Source organism: Astyanax mexicanus, chromosome 14 (assembly GCF_023375975.1).
Source record: "Astyanax mexicanus isolate ESR-SI-001 chromosome 14, AstMex3_surface, whole genome shotgun sequence".
Classification (NCBI taxonomy): domain Eukaryota; kingdom Metazoa; phylum Chordata; class Actinopteri; order Characiformes; family Acestrorhamphidae; genus Astyanax; species Astyanax mexicanus.
The window spans coordinates 19,139,206-19,165,716 of NC_064421.1; the positions used below are offsets into that span (position 1 = coordinate 19,139,206).

Below are 26,511 nucleotides of genomic sequence, written 5' to 3' on the forward strand. Positions count from 1 at the left end.
TCAGCAAAACTTTCTCTCCAGTTTTTTTTTGGTAAGTGGATCATTTCTCTCCATCAGTTCATTAGTATTCATACTGTAGGTCCATGCGGTTCTTGACTCACTTTCCAACTCGCGTTTTAGGTTTCCAAACCAAAGATTTACTGCTTTACAAAATAATACACAAGAAAACTGAACAAAAAACGATTAAAATGCTTATAAACAGAAAACTAGGTACTTATATTCATGTTCCTAATTCCTAAATCCTAAAACTGCGGTCAGAAAAGGTGAGGCTCCTTTGGCTTTTTACTGCTTGTCTTGTTTTTTCTCCTGCCCAAAAACCACTGTAATTATCCGAATCTAACCACCTACAGGTGCCTAGTGGTAACACACATTTCTAATGCCGTTACTGTTATACTAATACTGTCCCTTACACATACTTCGTTCTTCTCCCTAATTTTAGTATTTACGTTAGGTTTTTAACCTAGCCTTAGGTACTTAACGATAGTTAACTAGGTTAGCCAACTCAGGTTAGCTAAGTAAAGTAACTAAACTATTTTGGTGAAAATTACGTGGAGTGGGCGGGGTTTGAGCAGTCACACGGCCCCGCCCCCCGCCTCCCACCTCTGTCACGCCAGTTCTGGCTCCAATTTGCCTCTACTGCCTCTGCAAGCGCAGGCAAGATGGCAGCTTCCATTTCGGCCATATTTTGGCTTTAAAACGCCTTAATGAGAGTAAATGGGGACCGTCCAGTCCATACTTTTATACAGTCTATAATCACAACCCAAACTCCACAACGCGCCAAGCAGCACATTTTTAGTTGCTGCGGAAGCACAGCTCATTTAGGCTCAGCTCAGCTCACCTCAGGACTTGTTGTGCTACTAAGATATAAGGTAAGTTCGACCAGGTCCTTTATTTTATGATCATGTATGTGTTTGTAGTGTCTTACACCACCTGCACGTGCTGGCCTTGCCTCTCTTTCTAGGTAGTTAGCTAACGTTAGTTGTCTAAAGGTGCTTACACACTGAACGCGGTACACCGCGCTGTATTCTATGGAACGCCCTTTGGGTCTTTACTTCTACATTGACGTCCGTGTTAACACGTCCAATTTGAACGTCTTAAGACGGCAAATCTTACTGTGTTAACACGTTACTTTTGGACGTCTTAAGACGGCAAAATGTGCCGCGTTAACACGTAACTTTAAAATTGGGTGCTACCACTGCACTCACATCTGAGGGGGGGAATCCAAACACTGCAAAAAAGCCCCTCCAAAGACCCACCCTGACCTTGCCCCAAATTACTCTCACAGATAAACCCACCCGGCACACATGGACCATTGCGATTACAACTTCACAGCTGCGTATAAGACATGTGATGCATACATATCCTCAGAAACAGCCTACGTAGAGCCCATGTGACCACAACGTAGAGCCCATGTGACCACAACATAAAGCACATGTGACCACAGCGTAGAGCCCACGTGACCACAACGCAAACCCTACATCAACAAGGGGTGGGTACATTTGAGGCAACCAATAGTATGGAAGTACTATCATCTAAACGTCTTAAGACGTCCAAAAGTAACGTGTTAACACGGTAAGATTTGCCGTCTTAAGACGTTCAAATTGGACGTGTTAACACGGACGTCAATGTAGAAGTAAAGACCCAAAGGGCGTTCCATAGTATTCCGCTGTGCCGCCGCTCAGCTGGACGCTGGCCAGTTGTTGTTGCGTTGGGCTGCTGCTGACGCCAAGCGTCTCCTGCTGATAATAGGCGGAGTTTTCTAAAACCCATCATCTCTGCCAGCGGTGTTTTGTAGTTTTGAGTCTCTACAGCCTCTGTGGATCTGTCTCTGTTTCTCAGCCTCAGAACAAAGCTCTGATTCTTCTCTTCCTCCTGTTATCTCTATATGAGTGTAGGGAAGTGATGTACAGCTGAGGGGATTCACTAATCGCTATTATTAGTCTCTCGCGCACGTTTATTGTTGTTTGGACTACAGTTTCTCTCTAGTCGCGTGAGTTCACGTCATGCGTTTTCTGCCGAGGTACCTCTTGCCGCGAGGTCAAAGTTGAACCATGTTGAACTTTGCCCGCGGTAAGCGGTAGCGCGGTGGAGGCGTGGTCATGGGCGGGGAAACGCGCCGCTTTCCGCTCTGCTCCGCGGCAGCGACGCACAGCTCTACCGCTCTAGACACTATTGAATCCTATGGGGGTCAGCGTACCGCGCCGCACCTACCGCGTGCAGTGTGTAAGCACCTTAAGGATAGCTAAACATTGCCATAGTTTAAATGTAATATGAATTGCATTTGAAAATGAGCAGATTTTTAAAACTTGTCTTATGAATAAGCTAATTTGAAATAGTTTTTTTGTGGGAAAAACCTAGATAAAATAGCTTAATGACGAAGTGTGAGAAAATTAAAACAGCACAATATTTTTCCTCAGGTGTAAGCTTAGCGCTGTTAGCTTAGCATTAGCTCAGTGTTCGTGTGAAGAATAAAGTTAACGTTATATGTAAATTTCATATAAATAAGCCAACTTGTTGTTGAAATTGTTTTGTTAAAATACTGCACATATTTCTGGTCAGGTGTTAAAAGTGTATCCCCGCATTATATTAGCATTAGAAGTAACGTTAAGTAACTTACATGTAAATATTATGTAAATAAGCCAATTTTTAATAGTTTGTTGTTGGAAAAATTCAATAAAAAAAGCCTAGCGATTAAAAAAAAACCTTGCAAGATTAAAACTGCACATATTTCTCGTCTAGAGTTCAATGAATGTGTATTCCCACCATTAGCTTAGCATCAGCATGAAGAATGTAAATATTATATAACGTTAAATAAGCCAACTTTAAATAGTTTGCTATTGGAAAAACTTAATTAAAATAGCCTAGGGGTGAGACAAGGTCTGGAAAGATTAAAACAGCGGAATATTTCCAGTCCAGAGTTAACTGTGTTTTTGTAAAAGTGTATGGCTCCCCCGCTGCAAAAAGCCTGCAGTGTGTGGAGCGGTAGAGCTTAGATCGGGCCCAAAAATCCAGCCCGACCTGGCCCAAATCCATGCACTTTCTGCCCGAGCCAGACCCGACCTGAGCCATAAACTGTCCTTCTGAACCCGAGCCATTTTTTAGTAATTAGAGCGTTAAAATTGAGCTATTTAAAACATTTTCGGGCTGTTTGAATTAGCGAAATCTGTTAAGAATTATGTTAAATAACCTTGCGACGCTGAAGAAGCATAGACCTATTATTATTTCTTTTTTTTTTTATTCGCTTCTTTCTTTCTTTCTTTATTCCTTGTCTGTTGTACAGGCAGTGTGAGGTTGGTGGATGGTGGCAGTCGCTGTGCTGGGAGAGTGGAGGTTCTTCATAGAGGGCAGTGGGGAACAGTGTGTGGTGATGACTGGGAAATGAGTGATGCTGCAGTGGTGTGTAGAGAGCTGGGCTGTGGAGAAGCTGTAGATGCACTGGGCAAATCTCATTTTGGATCAGGATCAGGACCAATCTGGATGGATGATGTGGACTGTAGTGGATCAGAGTCTAGACTGAAGAACTGTAGATCACCAGTATGGGGTAAACATGACTGCAATGAAACCCACAATTCTGGAGTCATCTGTTCAGGCAAGCTACACTATGTTCATATAATATGTGCACTGTATTGAATAGTTACATTGTGTGTCTGTGCTGTCTGACTTTCATTTATTAAATCCTGTTGTTATCTCATTGTTTATGCTCTTGTGATATTTTAGGAGCCAGGCTGGTTTTAGGTTCTCGCTGCTCTGAGAGAGTGGAGGTTCTTCATGGAGAGAGCTGGGCCACAGTGTGTGATGCTGACTTTAACCAGCAGGGTGCAGAGGTTGTGTGTCGAGAGCTCGGCTGTGGTTCTCCTGTGAAGCTTCTGGGAGCAGCTGCGTTTGGTAGAGGGGAGGGTCAGGTGTGGTCAGAGGTGCTTCAGTGTAGAGGAAACAAATCTCAGACTCACTTCTGTCCAAAATCATCTTCACTCAAACACAACTGCTCCCATGATAATGATGTGGGACTGGTGTGTGCAGGTAAGAACTGCATTCAGCACAATGAGCCTGTGACTTCATCTATTCCTACTTAGACAGCCCTCTGTCTCAGTAGCTCAGCCCTGTGCTCCATTACCTGTTTGCCATTAAGACCTGGTGAAATTAAATATTTGTGACTTATTATATTGTTTGTTTGGGGTGAGGGTGTTATGTTTGTGCAGCATTACTGTTCTGGCATTTGTTTTTTAGTGGATAATAGTGTAATAAAGTGTAGGGGATCTGTGTTTGTCTAGAATACCTTGCAGTGTGAATTTAAAAACATTAAAAACACAGCTCGCAGAAACTTCCTGGTGGATAGCACTAATTATAAACACAATAGACTTTGGACAAATGTAATGAGTTTCTCTAGTCTAACAGACACAAGAGACTGTTGTTTTGGAGATAATTTGTGGATTTTTGGAGCTGCAGTAACACATTATACAAAATGGCTACAGCAACATGTATCCATGTGAATCACATGTAATATTCTGGGTTGGAGTGGAACAGACTTAGAATACTTGTACTGGCAGCACATAGTTTAAAAGCAAGAATGGTGAATTAAGTATGTGTCTACTGTTCTGTTCCTCCAGTCCATTAAGCAGGTAACAAGACTGGTGGAGGTCATATAGTGTCTGGAAAATAACTGCTCACAGGATTGCCAACAAATTAAAAGTCTATGTGTATCTTTCTTTTTTATTTTTGTTATTTTGAAACTGTAAAGGGAAAAAATATTAAAAATGCTAAATAGACGTGTCCACTTCAATGTTATGTGTTCTAAACATTAGGTCATTTTTATTTCCTTCTGTAGTCACAATAATATACATTTTGATTAGGGGTGTCCTATGCTGGAGTTATCTGTTAAGGTAAAACACTGTAAACAGGGACTGTACATTATCTGCCATTAGGCCTGGACAATAATTCGATATCGGTATTTATCGCGTTAAGAAATGTTTCAATAACGGTGATATCATTTTTGTGGTATATCGATATGTATTATTTACAGAATCTGTCACGGTCAGGCGTTTTACTGGCGTCAGCTCGCCGCACAGCTGAACACAATCAGCCTCCGTAGCTGGACTATCTCTGTGCGTGATGATGTAATCACATAGGCACGTAGCCAGATAGGCTAGGCTAGGCTAGGCTCGGCTCGGGTCCGCTACGCATCTAAAATGCCTCGCGCTGGAGCCAAACGGAGCCGGGACGAGCGGATCCAAGGCTAAGGTAGACTCGGTTCGCATCTGAAATGCTCCGCGCTGGAGTGGAACGGAGCGGAACCAAGCCGAGCCTAGCCTAGCCTAGCCTCAGGTCCGCTCGGTCCGCCCACGGGTCCGCTCGGTCCGCCTCTGGTCCGCTCGGTCCACCCACGGGTCCGCTCGGTCCACCCACGGGTCCGCTCGGTCAGCGGTCAGTCGCGGGTCCTCTCGGTCAGCCGCGGGTCCTCTTGGCTCCCAGCACGGGACATTTTTGATGCAAAATGAATGCCCCTGCCGCTTCCACAAGTGATCAATTGAAGGAGGGAGGTCTAATTCAGTGGTGAGGATTTGGTTCAACTCTCGAAGGTCTGCTAAACTTCAGTTTGCTGCAAATTGTGCCGGAGAGTGGAGCAGGTTAGCAGCGGTAACGTTAAAACATCTAATCTGTTCCACCACCTCAATCAGTTCCACTACATACAATATTTTTCTTATACTGGCTGAATCACTTTTATAGCGTATGTTGTAAGTTATTTAAGTTATTTAAAGTTTATGAATCCTTTAGGTTTGTTTATTTGACGGGGATATCATGTTCCTTTTATGTTTATAAAGAGTTGTATTTTGGCTGAAGCACTTTTGTAGCTTATATTGTAACTAAGTTATTTATAGTTGATAAAGCCTATAGGTTTGTTTATTTGACGGGAAAAAAAATCTTGTTGCTTTTATGTATATAAAGGCTTCTTTTATTCTTTATCCTAGTTGAAACACTTTTGTTTTGATCTGTTAAATTTGTTTACAAAAGAATAAGAAGCTCTGCTTCTGTCCTAATTTAAAGTTATTTTTATTGGTAATAGTTATATAGGCTTATGTTTGACAGGGATGTCATGTTTTTATTTTGCTATATGCAAATAAAATTGAGCATTGATTTATCTTGACTATTTTTTATTTCTTAAGTATTATAATGTTTTCGTGAAAGGAGGTTTCAAAGACTTAAATTAAATTTTCAGACAGTAGTAGGTACATATTTCCATTGCATTGATTCTTCGCAGTTTTCTGTGGCCTTCTAAGTATTTATATCGATATCGAAATTATATCGTATCGACCGAAATTAAGGAATATATCGTGATATGAATTTTGGCCATATCGTCCAGCACTATCTGCCATGTAGGCAAAGTGTACAGCACATATGATTTTTCTTTTTAACCCACCCTAAATCCTTGTTGATTGCCAAGGTAAATTGGTATGTTTAAACTGAGCAATCACCAAACTGTGCTGTACACTGGAATTCTCAACCAACAATTAATTTACTGATTTTTTTTTTTTTTTACTGATTTCATAATTTTGCTGATCCATATTAATTTGTTTAATGTAATTCATAGCTTTACTGAACTTATTTTGAATCCTTATACTCTCTTTAGTTTTTTCCAATGCATTTATGAATCATTCATTGTGCAATATTTAGCATCATCATGCTTAATCATTTATCATTACTGATAAATAAGCTTTCTTTTTTCATGGTAATTTTTAGGAGTCCTGCTGGTTAATGGCTCTCGCTACTCTGGAAGAGTGGAGGTTCTTCATGGTGAGAGCTGGTTCACAGTGTGTGATGCTGACTTTAACCAGCAGGATGCAGAGGTTGTGTGTCGGGAGCTGGGCTGTGGTTCTCCTGTGGAGATTCTGGGAGCAGCTGCTTTTGGTAGAGGGGAGAGTCCGGTGTGGTCAGAGGAGCTTCAGTGTAGAGGAAACGAATCACAGATTCACTTCTGTCCAAAATCATCTTCACTCAAACACAACTGCTCCCATGATAATGATGTGGGACTGGTGTGTTCTGGTAAGAGCTGCATGTTTGTGATTAATGTCATTAAGATTAGCTCAATGTTTATGTAAACTTTTTGTAATTCTGTCAAAAATGCAAATGTCTTGCTATTATTTCAGTTTTCAGCCACAATTCTACTTTACATCATTTATAGTGGTGAAAATACATGTTTTTTTCCATTCTTTCTCAATGTCTTGGTCTGTCTTACTCACTGTTGTACAGGCAGTGTGAGGTTGGTAGATGGTGACAGTCGCTGTGCTGGGAGAGTGGAGGTTCTTTATAGAGGACAGTGGGGATCAGTGTGTGGTAATAACTGGGATATGAGAGATGCTGCAGTGTGGAGAAGCTGTAGATACATATCATGAGTCTTACTTTGGATCAGGATCAGGACCAATCTGGATGGATAATGTGCACTGCAGTGGCTCTGAGTCTACACTGAGGAACTGTGAATCAGCAGGATGGGGTAAACATAACTGTGATCATTCTAAAGATGCTGGAGTCATCTGTTCAGGTAAATTGTATCAGTAAATTATTTTATGTTCCCTTCTGTTAACTAGGAACAGGAAACTGTTCATAATATATCATACATGTAAAACAAAGTCTTGTAAGTGGTGGGAAAGGACCCATTTTAGAGGCTTAGGGTCCATTTAAGCATAGTAGTACTGTTTGTAAGGAAACAGATAGCGTTCATTTAGTCAACTTTTCCACTGAAGGTTAAATGCCATATCTCTTTTGACCATTCTTGCTGTGTTAATGTCAGAGATTCAATGACATGGAAAGACATTTTCATGTTGAAGCAGTGACTCACATATGTTTAAATTCAGCTTTATGTTCACAATTTTTAGGAGTCCGGGTGGTTGGTGGTTCTCACTGTTCTGGGAGAGTGGAGGTTCTTCATGGAGAGAGCTGGGTCACAGTGTGTGATGCTGACTTTAACCAGCAGGATGCAGAGGTTGTGTGTCGAGAGCTGGGCTGTGGTTCTCTTGTGGAGGTTCTGGGAGCAGCCGTTTTTTTAGAGGGGAGGGTCCGGTGTGGTCAGAGAAGCTTCAGTGTAGAAGAACTGAATCTCAGATTCACTTCTGTCCAAAATCATCTTCACTCAAACACAACTGCTCCCATGATAATGATGTGGGACTGGTGTGTGCAGGTAAGTGTTTTTCAAAAAAATGTTTCCCATTTTTACTCTTACTAGTTCATAATTCGGTAAATTTTTCTTGTTCTTATTTTCTCTTACACAGACAGTGTGAGGTTGGCGGATGGTGGCAGTCGCTGTGCTGGAAGAGCAGAGGTTTTTCACAGAGGACAGTGGGGAACAATTTGGGGTTCTGGTGCAAATTTCATAGCGGGTTTTGTCATGTGTAAAGAGTTGGGCTGTGGAGAGCCGTTTAGGACTGATGCAGCTGTTCCAGGATCTGCACCGATCTGGATGAGTCATGTGAAGTGTACTGGATCAGAGTCTACACTGAAACACTGTGGATCATTAGGGTGGGGTGAACACAGCTGTAATCATAATATGGATATTGAGCTTACCTGTTCAGCTATGTTTTAATTAGACAAAAACTGTAATACGTACGTAAGTGGCGTATGGCGGATTAGCCACTATGGCTATTTGGCGATGCCAACTGTTTTCCTAGCTAAATTAATCTGTATTATTAACATGGATGAATTGGATAGATTATGTGGTTCGATATGATCTGTGAACTGGGATCTAGCGTCGGAGGTCAGAGGGCACAAAGTAGGGTAATTAATGAGCAGTATTTTTGTTATTTGTGTTCATTTTTTTTATTCATTAATGAAGTGAACATGTTAATTTGACAACTCTAGTATTTCATTACTAGCCTTCTGTTTTGTTTAGCATTTGTCTATTATACAAGTCTTTATTTAATCTGATTGTGAGAGAGAGAGAGATTTAACATTTTTGCATTACACACAGATCACAGGACATCCAGACTTGCTAATGGTCCTCATGTTTGCTCTGGGAGAGTGGAGGTTTTTCATGCAGCGTCTTGGTTCACAGTGTGTGATGCTGACTTTGACCAGCAGGATGCAGAGGTTGTGTGTCGAGAGCTGGGCTGTGGTTCTCCTGTGGAGGTTCTGGGAGCAGCTGCTTTTGGTAAAGGGAAGGGTCAGGTGTGGTCAGAGGAGCTTCAGTGTAGAGGAGATGAATCTGAGATTACTCTCTGTCCAATAACCTCTTCACACAAATACAACTGCTCTCATGGTAATGATGTGGGACTTGTATGTTCTGGTACAGTATAATATGTGATATTATCGTCTAACATTTCTTTATATAATATACAGTATAGGAGAGAACTTGCTCTTTTACGAGTCTCTTGGTTGTAAATTCAGGTCATACTCAGGCTCGGCTGATGAACGGCTCAGATTCCTGTTCTGGTCGAGTGGAGCTCCAGTACCTCAGTGAGTGGGGTACAGTGTGTGATGTAAGCTGGGATATGAGAGCTTCCAGTGTCCTCTGTGCTCAGCTGAAGTGTGGGAGTGCTGTGGCTGTGTTGGGGTCAGACTGGTTTGGGGAGGGGAGTGGCCGGATCTGGGCGGATGTGTTTGATTGTCAGGGGAACGAAACACACCTGTTAAAGTGTCCCATTTCATCATGGAGTCGAACTGCATGCTCTCATAAACAGGATGTTGGACTCATCTGCAGTGGTGAGCTTTTAAGAATCTTAAACATTCTTATCAATGGGCTGTAAAGTGATTTTAGGAGGAAGTGCCCTTATAATGTTCTTATATATATTTTTTTTTTACTTCACTTCAATTAATTTACTAATGTATCTCAGTTTTGAACATGTATATACATTTCCATAGACAATTTTGATTTCTGAAAATCAATTTCTAATTTTGCTCCATATATAGCTCAGCTAATGCAGCAGTACCTGTAAAAAAACAATGTGTTTAATTTCTAAATCTGATTTATTTCAAGTGCTGTAAAAACAATCTTATTAAGCCTGTAAAATCTAAAATATATTTGTGGTACTTTCAGGTTCTTCTCTGGCGTCTCATGAGGGTGTAGTGAGATTGACTGGAGGGATGGAGTGTGAGGGGGAGGTAGAGGTTTTCTTCAGGCAGGACTGGAGGAGAGTTCTGCTGGACTCCTGGAGTGAGTCTGAGGCCTCTGTGGTCTGCAGACAGCTGGGCTGTGGTTCTGTACTCAACACCTCCAGCTCCTCTTCATCCAGTCCTGAACACAGCTACATGTGTGTGACGGGTTTCAACTGCTCTGGGAGTGAAGCTCATCTGAGGAACTGCAGCAGCTCACAAGCAGTTAACTGCAGCTCCACAGAACAGCTCTACATCACCTGCTCTGGTACATTTAATTCAAATTATTTGGAGTTGTAGTGAATAATGCCTGTTGTTAGGGGGAAATTGTTTTATTTTGTTTTATTGTAAGGGTTATTATAATTATTATGAATCTGAAATGAACCAATCATCATGTGACTACGGGTGAACTAAGAAATCATACTTTGAACTGGTTTCTCTTAATTTTAGGCTACAGCTTCATCAGGCTGGTTGGTTCTGGGGGAGACTGTGCTGGAAGGCTGGAGGTTTTCCACAGTGGATCATGGGGGACAGTGAGTGATGAATTGTGGGATATTGAGGATGCGCAGGTGGTCTGCAGACAGCTGCAGTGTGGAGTCGCCCTCAGTGCTCCAGTACCAGTACCAGCCCGGTTTGGATCTGGAACTGGACCCATATGGCTGAATGAGGTGGAGTGTGAGGGGAACGAGGCGTCTCTGTGGAACTGCAGATATCAGCTGTGTGGAGAGGATGAATGTGGACACAAGGATGATGTAGGAGTCGTCTGCTCAGGTACAGTGTGCTGATTGCTGGTGTTCTTACAACACTTCACCTGTCAGACCTCTAAATTTTCTCTTCAGTGCTGAAAGTGAGACTTAGTTAAACTGTTAAAATAAGACTTGTTAAACCAATCTAAAGTTGTTGCCATGTGGGTCAGCCAGACCTCTTCCTGTACCTTTTTTTTCTTGTTTTTTTGAATGTGTCAGAATGTATCTAAAGGGCAAACTAAATTGTTTCAAATTGATCTGTATTTTGGTGTCTTTTTTAGGTATTATGATAAAAGTGCAGTTTACTACAAAGTCAGCAGTAGAGTGCAGTAACACATTCTCTTCTAACTTTACTACAGACTAAGACTTAATTTATTCTTATTTTTGCGCCAATTTCCAAAGCTTTCTTTAAAACAAATATATTCAGGGTTTTTTTTTTTTTTTTCACAATATACACTTTTTTGGGGTCCTTTTCTGTTTAAAGGCCCTGGCACTGCTAACTTTTGTACCATTTGAGCACACTGGATTTTGTACCATTTCAGGTTATTAACTGGGCTGGAGAGCTTAAATGGCAAAAAATGGGGGTGTTCTAAATCTTTTAACTAATAGTGTAGATTCATTAAGTTTGTTTTAAACTACATGAAAACTCCAGGGTCTAACATAAAGCATTTTCTCTCATCAGAGTATAAAGAGATCAGACTGACTGAGGGCTGTGAGGGGAATCTGGAGGTGTTCTATAATGGAACCTGGGGGAATGTGTGTAACAATGGGATGGATGTAGAAACAATTGGTCTCATCTGTCGGGAGCTGAACTGTGGAAGATTTAAGACTGAGAGAGCTACCAAAGCACGAGTGGAATCAGCTCCTAACTGGCTGGATGATGTAAAATGTAGGAAACATGACTCTACTCTGTTTCACTGTCCATCTTCATCCTGGAGTCAGAACAATTGTGATAGAAGCAGTGAGGTGACTCACATTACCTGCTCCGGTATGTTGTTTTTCTTTGTAGTAGATGAGCATGAGTAAAACAGTTTTTCATGGAAAGTTGTGTTGAAAGAAAGTGTTGTGGTGACCGGATCACCCTCACTTTTCCTCATCCTCTTTCCCTGTGTAAGTGTATACAACCTGAGTAAATATAAAATAATTTTTAAATAATCATTTTATTTATTAAGGGAAAAAAAATATCCAAACACCCCCTAAAAAATAAAATGTGATTAATTACACTTTTTGGATAGATGAGTATTCAGTTTCACTTAACTCAACCAGGCCTGATTACTGTCAGACCTGTAGAATCAAGAAATTCTTTAAATTCCTTTATTCCTGATCATTTAAAATGAGCTTTTTTATGTTTACTCGGGTTATCTTTGTCTGATGTTAAAGTTTTTTTTAATAATCAGAAAAATATCAGTATATCTGTAGGGGGCAAATACTTCTTCATGGCAATGTATGTGTGCAGGATTGCTTGAGATTTTTTGGGACTACAAGCTACACCTTGCTGTGCTTTTTACACTCATCTGGTCATGCTGGGAACACATTTTAATAAAAAGTGTAAAGTGTATCAGAAAAAAATACATTTGTGAGTGAAATAATAAGATATATTACATTGAATTACATTACATTTGGCAGATGCTTTTGTCCAAAGTGACTTACAATAATGGTGTACATTTACTAATAGGAGCCTGTTCTGTCCGAAAATTGCACTGAAAAATTGTTTTTGTCATTGCTGGAATAGTTCGGTGGGGTTAGAGAAAAAGAGCAGTCTGGTGCAGCTTGAAGTTTCCTGTGCGCACTGTTAGAATGCCTGGTGTTATTTGAAAATCACAACCAGACTGACTTAATTCTGTGCGTTGGTGTGAAATGAGGCGGTTTGCCGCTCAATTGAAACTCTCAATTGTTATTGCTGAGATCATTATTTTAGTAATGAGTTTAGTAGTATTGATTTGATTTTTGTAGTATTTATAGCATGTGTCTCCATTTCTAGGAGAGAAGAAACAGCTTGCATTTGAAAACCTTCAAAAATTCTTCTTATTTCCAAACCAGGGTCAGTGCTCAAGTACGAATATTTGACTACCACTCCATTCACTACTTGAATAAGTATACATATTAATCAGATTTGTTCGTGCCTACATTCTAACTTGTTTTGTCAAATAATTCTAAACTTCCCTTTTCATCAGTTGATCTTTGATTTGAGTGAAAACTGATTAAATAAAAACACTAATGCAGTTTGCTGTAGTTTTGTTATAAAAATGTAATATTGTTCATGTGTCTGTTCAAGTGTGATGTAGATTACATGCCTATTAGGTTGAGAGTATCATAATGCTGAGTGGGGGTCTATATGTGCTGATCTGTGGGACATCAGGGATGCTCAGGTGGTCTGCAGGCAGCTGGGTTGTGGGCCGGCGCTGAGTGCTAATAGAAGAGCTGCTGATGGTTCTGGTGGAGGAACTATCTGGATGAACAGAGTGAAGTGTAGAGGGAATGAGATTCACCTGTGGGACTGTCCTCATTCCCTGAAGATCCACACTGGCTGCTCCCACAGTGCTGGAGTCACCTGTGCAGGTGTGCGAGAACGTTTTTTAATCTAGTATTAACTTCTCTTAAGATAACTATGGTTATGTTAAGCAGTGTACTCTGTATTTCAGTCAGGTTCAATATTATTATTATTGTGCTCCTCTGACCTGTAAAAGGGAGAATAGCATTTATATTATGGCTGATTTAGGCTCACAACACTGATAAATACACTAAGTAACATTGGCAGACAATAATGCAACAATATTTTTGAAAATACCTACAATATTGCCATATCAGCCATATACTTCTTTTGTTTCAAAGACAATAAACACAAAAACAATAAATACCATTTCTTAAATAATGCTGCTCTAATCTCTTTCTCCTTCTGTAACCTCTTTTTCTTGACCATTTTTATGATATTTCTTTCAGACATATTTGTCACATTACCTTTTTCATCTGAAACAACTACAACTTACACCACAGGTACTCAGTGTTTTTATTCTGTGTTTTCAGTACCAGCACAGCTAACAGAGAAAAAGACAGTCCCTCCTTCAAAAAATCCATCATCTAATTTTCCATACATCTATCCAGTGTCTCTCCTGGTTCTGGGATCTGTGCTCTTCCTGGCCTTAGTGCTTCTGGTTGTGCTGTTTTATTAGAACAGAGTGCTCAGGAGAGGTAGGGAGATTTAGAGATCATCTAAAATCCACTTTCTGTACTTTCTATAATCATCATTAGTCCTTCAATCTGTCATCAGTCTTCTCTTCTACTGAACTGACTCCATGTTTCTTTCTTTCTCTCTCACAGTGATTTCTAAGGCGAGGAGGAAGACTCTGCTTGAGGCAGTCTATGAAGAGATTAACCATAAATGTGTCACTAACAGATATACTAAAAGAGGTAAATTATATGTAGAGAGTTTCACTGAAGGCAGTCTTCAGACAGTATGTAAAGTGGATCTAAGGTCAGATATCAAATAGCAATTCTGAGTGTTTAAATGACTATACATGAAAAAACTACATGCAGTAAATCAATTGTAGCATTGTTACCTTATCCTACAGGTTCAAAATAATGTGTTACTCCACTGACTATAATAGGAAGAATTACATATCTGTTACTATCAATTCAGTACTGCTGTTAAAAAGCAGAGGAAAGGGATGGGGTTTGTTAGCCAACTTTCCCATTTCACCTTAAATGGTGCAAGAGACAGCAGAGGCTGCATCATTTAAGGCGGAACAGAACAATTAAATAAAATGAAAGCTAATCCAAGCTCCCCATAACAGGAATTAAGAAATTGACAATTGTTCCTTAATCACCAACCTTTCTGAAGACATACAATGCCATAAAATTAGCTAGGTTACTGAACCTTAGTGCTTCTGATGACGTATCTGGTGCATGAAGTGTTGTCCCAATTCTTATGGGGAGGATTTCACCCTCTACACTCAAAGAATGGTTGGGGTAAGTGGTAGGGCCATGGGGTGAAATGGGATTGGGCTTAAAGCCTCATCTCATTTTCAGACTTACAAATACATTTTTTTGCTGTAGATTTTGATTAAATAATTGAACTTTGGCATTCTGACTGTTCTGATCTCCTTTAACAGGAAGTTTTATCTCTGAAGATCAGCATTCAGGATATGAGGACGTAGATGAGGAGCTTCTCTCAGGTAAGTTGACATATACTGAATGTGTGTTAGAATTTTTAATGCAGAAGAAAAAACATATATATATATATATTGTTTTATAGAAAAAAGTTCCATGCAATATGTGTAGGGTTCTGAAGTGTTTTAGCAGTTAGCATCAGGCTTCAGGCCGATAAGACTCACCCCTGAACGGGAAAATAGTGAGCGTGGTTAGCGGGTAATGCTAATGCTAAATTCTATTTATCTTTGACTACCGGTACTCCAGTATATCCATGTCTGGCACAAGTTAAAAACAATGTCTTGCCTACTGTACAGTTTGTAATAGTGATTTTAGGATTGCCCAGGGGTAACTACAGGATTGCAAAAGGCATGTTGAGGTGAGTTAATATCCTTTGGTGTGTGGGAGTTTTTTTTTTTTTTTTTTTTAAAGGGACACATTTTGATTTGTCAACCAGTTCTGATCGCAGAGGGCGACAGTACCAATACATTGAAAACCCCTTAGTATTTTAAAAGTTGGAGTCTTTGAGTAACAGTGTCTTGCTGCCATCATCCTGATGCTGCTGTTCTGCAATGCATTTTTTAATTTTTACAGAAAACTATGGCGAGGTCTATGATGATATCATACCTGCTGAAGAGAGCCCACACATTACTGTAGTGTTAGGATGACCGTTTGGGGTGGTTAAAATAAAGATTCCCTCGACAACAACAGAGCTTGTGTCTGGCTCACTTTATTCCCATTTTCAGAACACACATTTTTCACAGGCGCCACAGGGTGGCGCTCTTTGGCCATAACCTTTAACCATTAACACTACATCCCCTTTTGGGAGTTACTTCCAACATGTATTTCTGAACACTTTAACATTTCAAAATTCACAAAAAAAAAACATTTTTTTTTTTTTTTCTATATAGGGAGGTAGGGGTAGACTGCCCATTCCTTCCACTGAGTGTGGGGGATTATTCTGCCCCTTTTTCACACAGTCAGTTCCCCAAAGAATCCCGCTAACTACACACATAGTCCCTCAGGTACTTTGGGGGCTGCCTTTCTCGTTTAGGATACTGTTTATCAGGCTCCGGGCAGGGTGATGTAGCAGGAGCCTGAACTTGAACTTGTTCATCTTGTGTCATGACTGGAGGCACATGTTCAGGTCCAAGTAAAGGTCCGGAACCTGGAGGCGGCACTGGAGTTCTAACCAAGTGACTACGGTTTCGGCGCAACATCCCCCTAGGTGTGTCCACTAGGTAGGACCGCGGAGTCTGCGCATGTGTAAGCACTGTCCCCTTTTCTTTGGTATCTTGGATCCACACGTGCTCACCCGGTAGTAGCTGTGGCAAAGTGTGTGCTCGGTGTCTCCTATTAAACTGTCTGGACAGTTTTTCTCTCCTTCTTTTCTCCACCACTCCCAGCTTGGGGAGATCAATGCTGCCCGGATCCAGGGTGGAAGGGATGGCAGGCAGTGTAGTGCGAAGTTTTCTTCCCATCAAAAGTTCAGCTGGACTGTGCCCATTAGAGAGTGGGGTAGCCCGATATTCCATTAAAGCCAAGTATGGGTCAGCTGCTTTTTTGAGAAGGTTCTTCATTGTTTGAACTGCTCTTTCAGCCTCACCATTAGCCTGGGGAAATCGTGGGCTAGAGGTTACATGTGTAAATCCCCAATCCTTAGCGAATGTCTGAAAGCTTTCTGCGACAAACTGTGGGCCGTTATCTGTAACCACTTCTGCGGGAATACCATGTCTAGCGAAGACACTCTTGAAATGGTCCACAATGGCTGCTGCTTTTGTTGAAACCAGCTTTACTATCTCAACAAAGCGAGAGAAATAGTCGACCATCAACAGATACTGACTATCTTGCCACTGGAATAAATCCGCTCCAACTTTGGCCCATGGTCTTTCTGGGAAACCGGTAGGTATCAGCGGTTCTTTGGCATTGGTCCTCTCTCTAGCACAAATGTCACAGTTCTCCACCAGTTTTTGTAGTTGTGCACTAAGACCCGGCCACCATACAGATTGTTTTGCACGCTCCCGGCACTTCACTATCCCCTGATGTGCTGCATGCAATTTTTGCAGAATGTCATTTTGGAGGGACTTTGGAATCACTATCCTGCTTCCTTTTAGTAACAGTCCATTGTCCACAGTCAGCTCACCCGAGAATGGATAGTATTGCTGCACAGGACCACCAATCTGGAATTTGTTTGGCCAACCCTCTATGCAGTAATTTCTCACTTCCTGGAGAACTGCGTCACTCTCTTGATGCTTTTGAATTTCCAGAAGTCTTTTCTCTGTGGCAGGTAAACTTGACAGGACTGTATCTACGTACAGATTTATCTCCTCTTCCAGCTGAACATCCCCTTTCTCTCCAATAGGAACTCTGGAGAGGACATCAGCAGTAGCAATGTTTTTTCCGGGGACATGTGAGACAGTATATGTGAACTTCATGAGTCGCATCCGTAGCCTTTGAATACGTGGTGGTAGTTCATCCAGGTTTTTCGACCCCAAAAGTGACACCAAAGGTTTGTGGTCGGTCTCCACATGAAAAGGGATGCCCACAAGAAAGTCTGAGAAGCGCTCACAGGCCCACGTAATGGCCAGGGCTTCTTTTTCTATTTGAGCATACCTCTGTTCTGTGCTTGTGAGAACTCTGGATGAGTATGCTATGGGCTTAAGCTCTTGATTTTCCTGTTTTTGGAGCAATACTGCTCCCAGCCCATATGAAGATGCATCAGCAGACACAATGGTGCCTGCCTTGGAATTGTACAGTGCCAGTCCTGGGGGTTTGCTAAGCTCCAACTTGATGTTGTTAAATGCTCTCTGTTGAGGCTCACCCCATGACCACTCGTTTTCTTTTCGCAGTAGGTCCCGCAGCGGCTGTGTCTTTTCTGCTAGGTGAGGAAGAAACTTCCCTAGATGATTTGTCATTCCCAGGAATCTCCTGACCTCACTGACAGTTTTTGGCTCACTCATGCTTGTGACTGCTTTTACCTTCTCCGGGTCTGCGTGGATACCAGTCTCGTCAATAATCTGGCCCAGGAATCTTACACTTCTCTTGGAGAATTCGCATTTCTCATTGAGTGTTATCCCTGCTTTCTGCAGCTTTTTGAGCACTGCATAAAGGCGCTGATCATGCTCTGTTTGCGTTGTTCCAAAGACCAGAATGTCATCCATGTGGCATAGAACTCCCTCCAAGCCTTCCAGGATCTGTGACATCCTCTTTTGGAAATGTTCCGGCGCTGATGAAATCCCAAAGCACAGGCGATTGAAGCAGAACCTTCCGAATGGACTGATGAAGGTTGTGAGAAGGGCAGAGTTTTTGGATAATGGGATTTGCCAAAATCCAGAATTTGCATCAAGTTTCGAGAATATTTTTGCCCCTTCTAGTTGTCCCAGAGTGTGTTCGACAGATGGGAGGATATGCCTCTCTCGTTTCACTGCATTATTTAACTTCGTTAAATCGACACAAATTCTGACTGCTCCATTGGGTTTTGGGACAACCACCATCCCTGCACACCAGTCTGTAGGTTGTTCAACCCTAGAGATCACGCCCTGTGTCTCCATACATTCCAGTTCCTGTTTCACCTTTGACATCAGCGGCAGTGGAATGCGACGTGGAGTGGACAGTGAAAAAGGGATAGCGTCCTGCTTTAGAGCGATTTCATAATCTCCCTCCAATTTACCAAGGCCCTCAAATAATTCTGGGAACAGCTTCTTCACAGAATCTTGAGTGTTCAGGCTTACCATGTCGATCCTAGCAATCAAATGTAGTGCTTGAATAGCTGGCCTCCCTAGTAAGGCTGCTTTTAACCCTGACACTACATAAATGTCTTGAGTTGTGCTTTTACTATTTACACGGAGCCTGGCTGTGAACATGCCGACAACTGATAATGCATCCTGACCTGGCCCATGCAGTATTTTTGTGGTGTTTTCCAGTCTGCTGAATTTTCCTCTCTTGTACAGCTCCTCTGGTACCACTGTCACATCAGCTCCAGTGTCCACTTTAAATAGCACCTCGTTGTCATCCACTTTTACTTTTACCAGCCAGGGAGCATCTGCCGGCTCTGTGTTTACTGTGCCAAGGAATGCAATGTCTCCGTTCGCACTTGTCTCATTCATATATACTTCACCAATAGCTTCAGATCTGCACATTTTAGCATAATGCCCTTTCTTCTTGCATTTATTGCAGTTTGCCTCCTTTGCTGGGCACTGATATTTACTGTGAAATGGCGCTCTCCCACATCTCTTACATTGGTTAGCTCTCTCATGTTCTGTGTGCTTTAAAGGTGTCCTAAAAGCCCCTTTATTCTGCGGCTTAGCTCTGCCTTTACTCTGAGGTCTCAGCTGCGTGTGAACCACACCTACATCCCCGGATGCTTCACTTTTAAAGTTGGATTTTAACATCTCTTGCTGCTTCTTTACCAACTCACTTTGGCGCACATGTGTTATTGCCTTTTCTAAAGTGAGTCTGGGATCCAACTGAAGTTGCTCTGATAGTTTCTTGTCTCGCAAGCCAACGACTAATCTATCTCTGATCATTTCACTGTGCAACTCACCATAGCCACAGTGCTCTGCGAGACAGTACAGGGCAGTGATGAAACTGTCTGCTGTTTCACCTGGTTCCTGATATCTCATATTGAACTTTGCACGTTCAAATATAACATTTCTTCTGACCACGAAATGTCCATCTAACTTTTCTTTAACCAAACTGTACTCACTGAGCTCGTTTGGCGTCAGGCGTAGGGATGTGAGTATGTCCTCAGCTTCCTCTCCCATTGTATAAATAAGTGCGTTGACTTGGTTCTCCTCTGCTTGCAGCTCCAATCCTGATGCAATCCTAAATCTTTCAAAACGTTTAATCCACTTCGGCCATTCCTCCGGCTTTGAGAAGTCGAATTTGTGCGGTGGCGGTACCTGAAACCGATCCATCTTGCTGCACCCTCTCGGTCGGCACCCCTCAGCCTGTTAGCTAGTTAGCAGTTAGCCACTTTACTCACTACTCCTGTTTTCGACCTTTTGTTCTCCAAACAGCGTGAATTCCCTGCCTATTTCAGCTCAAAAGGCTTGTAAAGGTTCCTAGTCCTCGCTTACTTGCAGGTTTCTGACACCATGTAGTGTTAGGATGACCGTTTGGGGTGGTTAAAATAAAGATTCCCTCGACAACAACAGAGCTTGTGTCTGGCTCACTTTATTCCCATTTTCAGAACACACATTTTTCACAGGCGCCACAGGGTGGCGCTCTTTGGCCATAACCTTTAACCATTAACACTACAATTACAACAGGTTTGGATATTTTAATACGTACGATTTATTGTGGACACATGGTAAACATGCAAATTATATTTGCTTTTCACCTTAGTCAAAAATATATCTATATATGTCTGTGCAGCATACATTATTATGGTTTTCTATATTATGATAATAAAGTGTGATTTTTTTTCACACCTATAAAGAATGTGTCTTCTTTTTTTTTTCATTTTTAAAAGCACACTGAGCAACATGTTTCAGTTAATTAATGCATTTCATACTGTTTTAGATAAATAAATTAATCATTACAGAGAGAATAAAGGTTTTCTCAACCACCCTCGTGGTCCCATGGGCTCACAAGTTCCTGGCAGCGCCAGAGTCGGCCCGTTTCTCATTATAGATTAAGCAAGTTTGGACTCTTGTACTTTGTCAGAACGAACTTGGTAAGTTCGGCTCACGAGTGCATACTCCAGAGAACAGGACTTTTATTTTGTAATTGGAACTGCTGTGATCAGTAGAGTAGTAGGTGCATCCTTAGATGCATTTCCACAAACATACCCTACACCCGCCTCACAGGGCAGACAAACCGTCTTTGTTTGGTCCATCGCTCACCAGCCTTGCTGTAGTTCACAGGGAACCCACAATATTCCCACACTTAATCAGAGTTTCTGTAATCAGGATTAAAACTAGTTTTATATACTCTGTAAAAGCATGAGAAACACAAAAAAGTTGTTTGTATGTGTAGTTAAAAGAAACTGTGACTTATCTTCATGGTGGATGTTATGTGTTTGGATCTGCTGTCTGCAGGTGCAGCTTTAATGCTGTATTTTGTGTGTTTACTCTCTCTGAAGTTTGTCTCCAGAAGGTAGCTGACTTTGTACCTTCCTTTGCCCATAGACACACACACAGACACAGACACAAGGAGGGGGAGCTGTGTTAATTAGTGCTGACGCTTTTTAAAAATATGGCGAAATGAAAAAAAAAGCTTCTTCTGATTTGTCACTGAAAATGTTTGATAATTTCCTCTCCTCTTTCTAATAAGGTCATAGTGAGTGTGATTGGCGGCTGTGGGGAATCTCTCTCTCTCTCTCTCTCTCTCTGTCTCTCAGGTTCTTGAGTCTTATCTGGCTGAGTAGAGGTAAAGCTTGTTCTGCTGCTGAGTTGAGCAGTGTGTGTGCAAGAGATGGACATCCGAGTTCTACTCATTTTTCTATTGACCACTGTCACTCTCGTCACATCTGGTAAGTATAATATACTGGTAAAAAAAAAAAATATATATATATATATATATATATATTTATATATATAATATATACAGCATATTTAAACTAACTTTGTGGACTGTATGTATACTGGCCTCTTTTTCTGTTAGGATGTTGTTGGAAAGGCAGTGAATGGTATAAATTCCTTTATCCTCGAAGAACTTAACTACTTTCTCCACATCGGGCCGGGGATTGTCATGCACCGTGAGAAACCACGGACTCACTGCGCCAGCGTAGGGTCTTACAATGGGTTCAAGGATTTCATCTCAATACCTAAGAGCAGGCAGGGTACTGTTGTCTAACCTGTAGAGGCCTGGGCATCTACAGGCCTCCCCAGACCATCACTGATCCCCCACCAAACCAGACATGCTGAATGATGTTGCATAAAGTGGCATTTAATTGAAAAGTATATATTTACTTTTTGATCTTACATTCATGTGATTTACACTTTGCTATCATCCAGTCAGCCCATTTTAGTATTGCTATAGAAGTACAAATTAGTGAACTGATTTCTTATGATCTCTAAATGGGAGCTTTTGATGTCCATGATTTGGTTTAAATGTATTTCAGCCTTGTTTGAGTATTATTATTTGAGTATAAGTGTAATTATTCTCTGATTATCAGTGTGTTTGTTTTTTTCTCCACACAGACAGTGTGAGGTTGGTGGGAGCCGCTGTGCTGGGAGAGTGGAAGTTCTTCATAGAGGACATTGGGGAACAGTGTGTGATGATTACTGGGATATGAGAGATGCTGCAGTGGTGTGTAGAGAGCTGGGCTGTGGGGAAGCCATAGATGCACCACGGAGAGCTCGCTTTGGATCAGGATCAGGACCGATCTGGGTGGAATATGCTAACTGTGCTGGATCAGAGTCTTCACTGAAGAACTGTAGGTCGTATGATTGGGGTAGACAGAGATGTAATCATGATGAAGACGCTGGTGCTGTTTGTGCAGGTAAGATGCAAAAAAATAAAACATATTACACAGAGATGTAAACAAATGTGATGAGGCCTGTGTTGGAATGTACTGAATTAATTAAACAACTGTTAGTTGTTTTATATACACCCCTGTAAAAAAACTTCTTTGTAACATGAAAAGTTTAAGCCTGAACCTAAATTCACTTTCATACACTTAATAAATGGATTATTACAGAGGTGGTTTTGAATGCTTTGGTTTAGAATTAGCAATTAAGAAATAATATATATATATATATTTTTTTAAAATCCTTGTATTTCAGTTAATGAAAAGTGCAAAATATAAAAATCACTGCCCCATATTATTTAATTCCCTTCTATTCAAATTAACCTCCCAGCCCTCCCAATGCTGTGTGTTAATATTAACGTACATGTTCTCTTTGCTCTTATAAACACATTGTAGAAGTCAGATTGGTGGGCAGATCTCGCTGCTCTGGGAGAGTGGAGGTTCTTCATGGAGAGAGCTGGGTCACAGTGTGTGATGCTGACTTTAACCAGCAGGATGCAGAGGTTGTGTGTCGAGAGCTGGGCTGTGGTTCTCCTGTGGAGGTTCTGGGAGCAGCTGCTTTTGGTAGAGGGGAGGGTCAGGTGTGTTTAGAGGAGCTTCAGTGTAGAGGCAGCGAATCACAGATTCACTTCTGTCCAAAATCATCTTCACTCAAACACAACTGCTCCCATGATAATGATGTGGGACTGGTGTGTGCTGGTAAGAGCTAAATGGCTTATGTATTAATTTTGAGATTCAGTCTGATTTTTCAGATTTCTACATCTTTTCCTCTCTCTTTCTCTCTCTGTTGTACAGACAGTGTGAGGTTGGTGGATGGTGGCCATCGCTGTGCTGGGAGAGTGGAGGTTTTTTATAACAGAACATGGAGATCAGTGTGTGGTAAAAACTGGGATATAAGAGATGCTGCTGTGGTGTGTAGAGAGCTGGGCTGTGGGGAGGCTGTATTTAAAAATGTTCAGTTTGGACCAAGATCAGCCTGGATGGATGATGTGAACTGTAGTGGATCAGAGTCTTCAGTGAAGCACTGTAGATCAGCTGGATGGGTGGAACAAATTTGTAATCGACTTGCTGGAGTCATCTGTTCAGGTGAGCTCTCCTAAATCTTAAAATACTTGTCGTTGGAATGTATATCAGTTGTGCACAATTTATTTATTATAGCATTTCTTCCTAATCTGCCATAATCATGACCTACTTTCACCTATATTAACCCACTTTTATTTGGTTAAGACCACTAGATCAGTCACTGTTTGCTCAATCTCAGACCTGGTTTTGCGTTTAAAAAATAATGTGGCAAATTACTGTATAGAAGAAAACTATAAGCTGTAATAAACCTAGTTAACACTTATAATACAGCCTGTGTTTTAGAGCTAAAGTTCCCATAACTTACAGTGTGATTTCTCTGTATGAACTAGCACATACAAAATACTTACCGGGTCTTACTAGTACTTAAATGTAGGTAATAACTTGATATACTAAGTCAAATTATTAAAAAAGCAAATTATTATATGGAGATGAAAAGTGATTTTCACTATAAGACAATACTTAATTATAGAAAGACTATTGCTGTAGGCATGATGGAGAAATACATTTTTGTAATCTTTCCTTTCTGGTAGAAAATAATGGATTTCCATGCAGAAGTCCCATTCACAAAGAAACAGGCGTTAATATTTTTTAGTTAATTACAGTTACACCTTAGTTCAGTGGTACATGGCCAGAGTTTTTATCTTTATATATTTTAAGCAGTTAATTAGTACATTTGTTTGTGTTTAGTGCTTAAACTGTTAATTGACTCCATGTGTAAGCCCACACTGCAGTTTTTCACTGTCATCAGTTCTTCACTAATATTAGTTTCATCGGTCCTACAGTAGAACCCTGTGGAACTTCTTAAGGTTTCCAAGTACTTAATGCTGTGTGTTAATGTTAATGTACATGTTCTCTTTCTCTTATAAACTAATTTAGGGGTCAGATTGGTGGGCAGATCTCGCTGCTCTGGGAGAGTGGAGGTTCTTCATGGAGAGAGCTGGGCCACAGTGTGTGAGATGCTGACTTTGACCAGCAGGGTGCAGAGGTTGTGTGTTGAGAGCTGGGCTGTGGTTCTCTTGTGGAGGTTCTGGGAGCAGCTGCTTTTGGTAGAGGGGGAGGGTCAGGTGTGGTCAGAGGAGCTTCAGTGTAGAGGAAACGAATCTCAGATTCACTTCTGTCCAAAATCATCTTCACTCAAACACAACTGCTCCCATGATAATGATGTGGGACTGGCATGTTCTGGTAGGTATTTCACTTCCTTTTGTCAATTTCACACAAAACACTGACAAAAACAAACATCCACCAAATTCAGATAACAGACAGGTGACGGAGACACAAATCCACCAGTTTGATTGATTTCTGTATTGCACAATATTATGAAAAAAGATATTAAGACATTAAAACATTAAGAAACCTTTAATTTGATTTGTCATTTATGTCCTTGAGGGCTAACCAGACTTTTTAAGTTTACAAGGAGTGCTGCAGAGAAGTCAAAAAGCAAAAGTTTTATACATATGAAAAAATGTTTAGACTTTGACTATGTTGAATTGTTTTTGGTGACCATTTTAAAAGAAACTTACAAAGTCTTATTTTTTTATCTAAAACTACAAGTATGTTGTTTTTTTTATGTCTACCATTGATTTACAGGCAGTGTGAGGAATAATAGATTATTTCATTTAGACTAAGATGAGTAATATTTAAGGAACTACACATACAGTGTGTAATGCAACATGTCAGATGTGTGGCATTCCTAATGTGCTTTCACTAATGTGATTTTGCGATGTGGTAGAGTGCTGATTGTGGGTCCAACAGTATCCAGCACTTTTTAGTGGATTAGTGGATTGACCTGTCAATGTGTTTAGCCATGGCATAGCACATCTTTCTTCTGACTAGCCTTGTAATCTGATGCTTTCTTCTGGGTGCAGTGTTTTTTGATGATCAATGTACACAAATACTATACTGTAGGTGACAAGCGAAGACTTGTTGGTGGTCCTCACGCATGCTCTGGGAGAGTAGAGAAGCTTCATCGGAATTCTTGGCTTCCAGTGTGTGATGCTGACTTGTTGTGTGCAGCTGGGAGCTGGGCTGTGGTTCTCCTGTGGAGGTTCTGGGAGCAGCTGCTTTTGGTAGAGCAGAGGGTCAGATGTGGTCAGAGGAGCTTCGGTGTAGAGGAAACGAATCTCATATGTACCTCTGCCAGACATCTCCTTCCTTGAAACCCAACTGCTCTCACAACAAGGATGTGGGACTAAGATGCTCTGGTATGATGAAGTATGTTTGTAAAAGATTTAGATTAGTACTAAACTGTGAGCAATTAGTTTGTAATTACTGTATTTTTTTTTTTATTATTGTATTGTATTATTGTTGCCTACTGTTTTTCCTCTGTAAATTCAGGTCACACTCAGGCTCGGCTGATGAACGGCTCAGATTCCTGTTCTGGTCGAGTGGAGCTCCAGTACCTCAGTGAGTGGGGTACAGTGTGTGATGTAAGCTGGGATATGAGAGCTGCCAGTGTCCTCTGTGCTCAGCTGAAGTGTGGGCTTCTGTGGCTGTGTTGGGGTCAGACTGGTTTGGGGAGGGGAGTGGCCGGATCTGGGCTGATGTGTTTGATTGTCAGGGAAACGAAACACACCTGTTAAAATGTCCCATTTCATCATGGAGTCGAACTGCATGCTCTCATGAACAGTATGCTGGAGTTATCTGTAGTGGTGAGATCTTACAGTTGCAGTATAATAAATAACTGAAAGTTTATTACTCCCTCATTTTAAGCCAAGTAATATATTTTTTTCTCTTCAGGTTCTTCTCTGGCGTCTCATGAGGGAGGAGTGCGGTTGTCTGGAGGGATGGAGTGTGAGGGGGAGGTGGAGGTGTTCTTCAGGCAGGACTGGAGGAGAGTTCTGCTGGACTCCTGGAGTGAGTCTGAGGCCTCTGTGGTCTGCAGACAGCTGGGCTGTGGTTCTGTACTCAACATCTCCAGCTCCTCTTCATCCAGTCCTGAACACAGCTACATGTGTGTGACGGGTTTCAACTGCTCTGGGAGTGAAG

General features: G+C 41.3%; 1 long non-coding RNA gene and 1 pseudogene across 1 annotated transcript; both read left to right on the plus strand.

Moving 5' to 3' along the window:
• The first annotated feature begins 553 nt into the window (after positions 1–553).
• LOC125781016 (scavenger receptor cysteine-rich type 1 protein M130-like) overlaps positions 554–26,511 on the plus strand; it is a 33,595-nt pseudogene continuing 7,637 nt past the window's right edge.
• Positions 20,314–24,596, plus strand: LOC125781018 (uncharacterized). The gene is made up of 4 exons (XR_007424059.1): positions 20,314–21,444; positions 22,115–22,416; positions 22,840–22,946; positions 24,512–24,596. It is a non-coding gene; the product is annotated as an uncharacterized LOC125781018 (long non-coding RNA).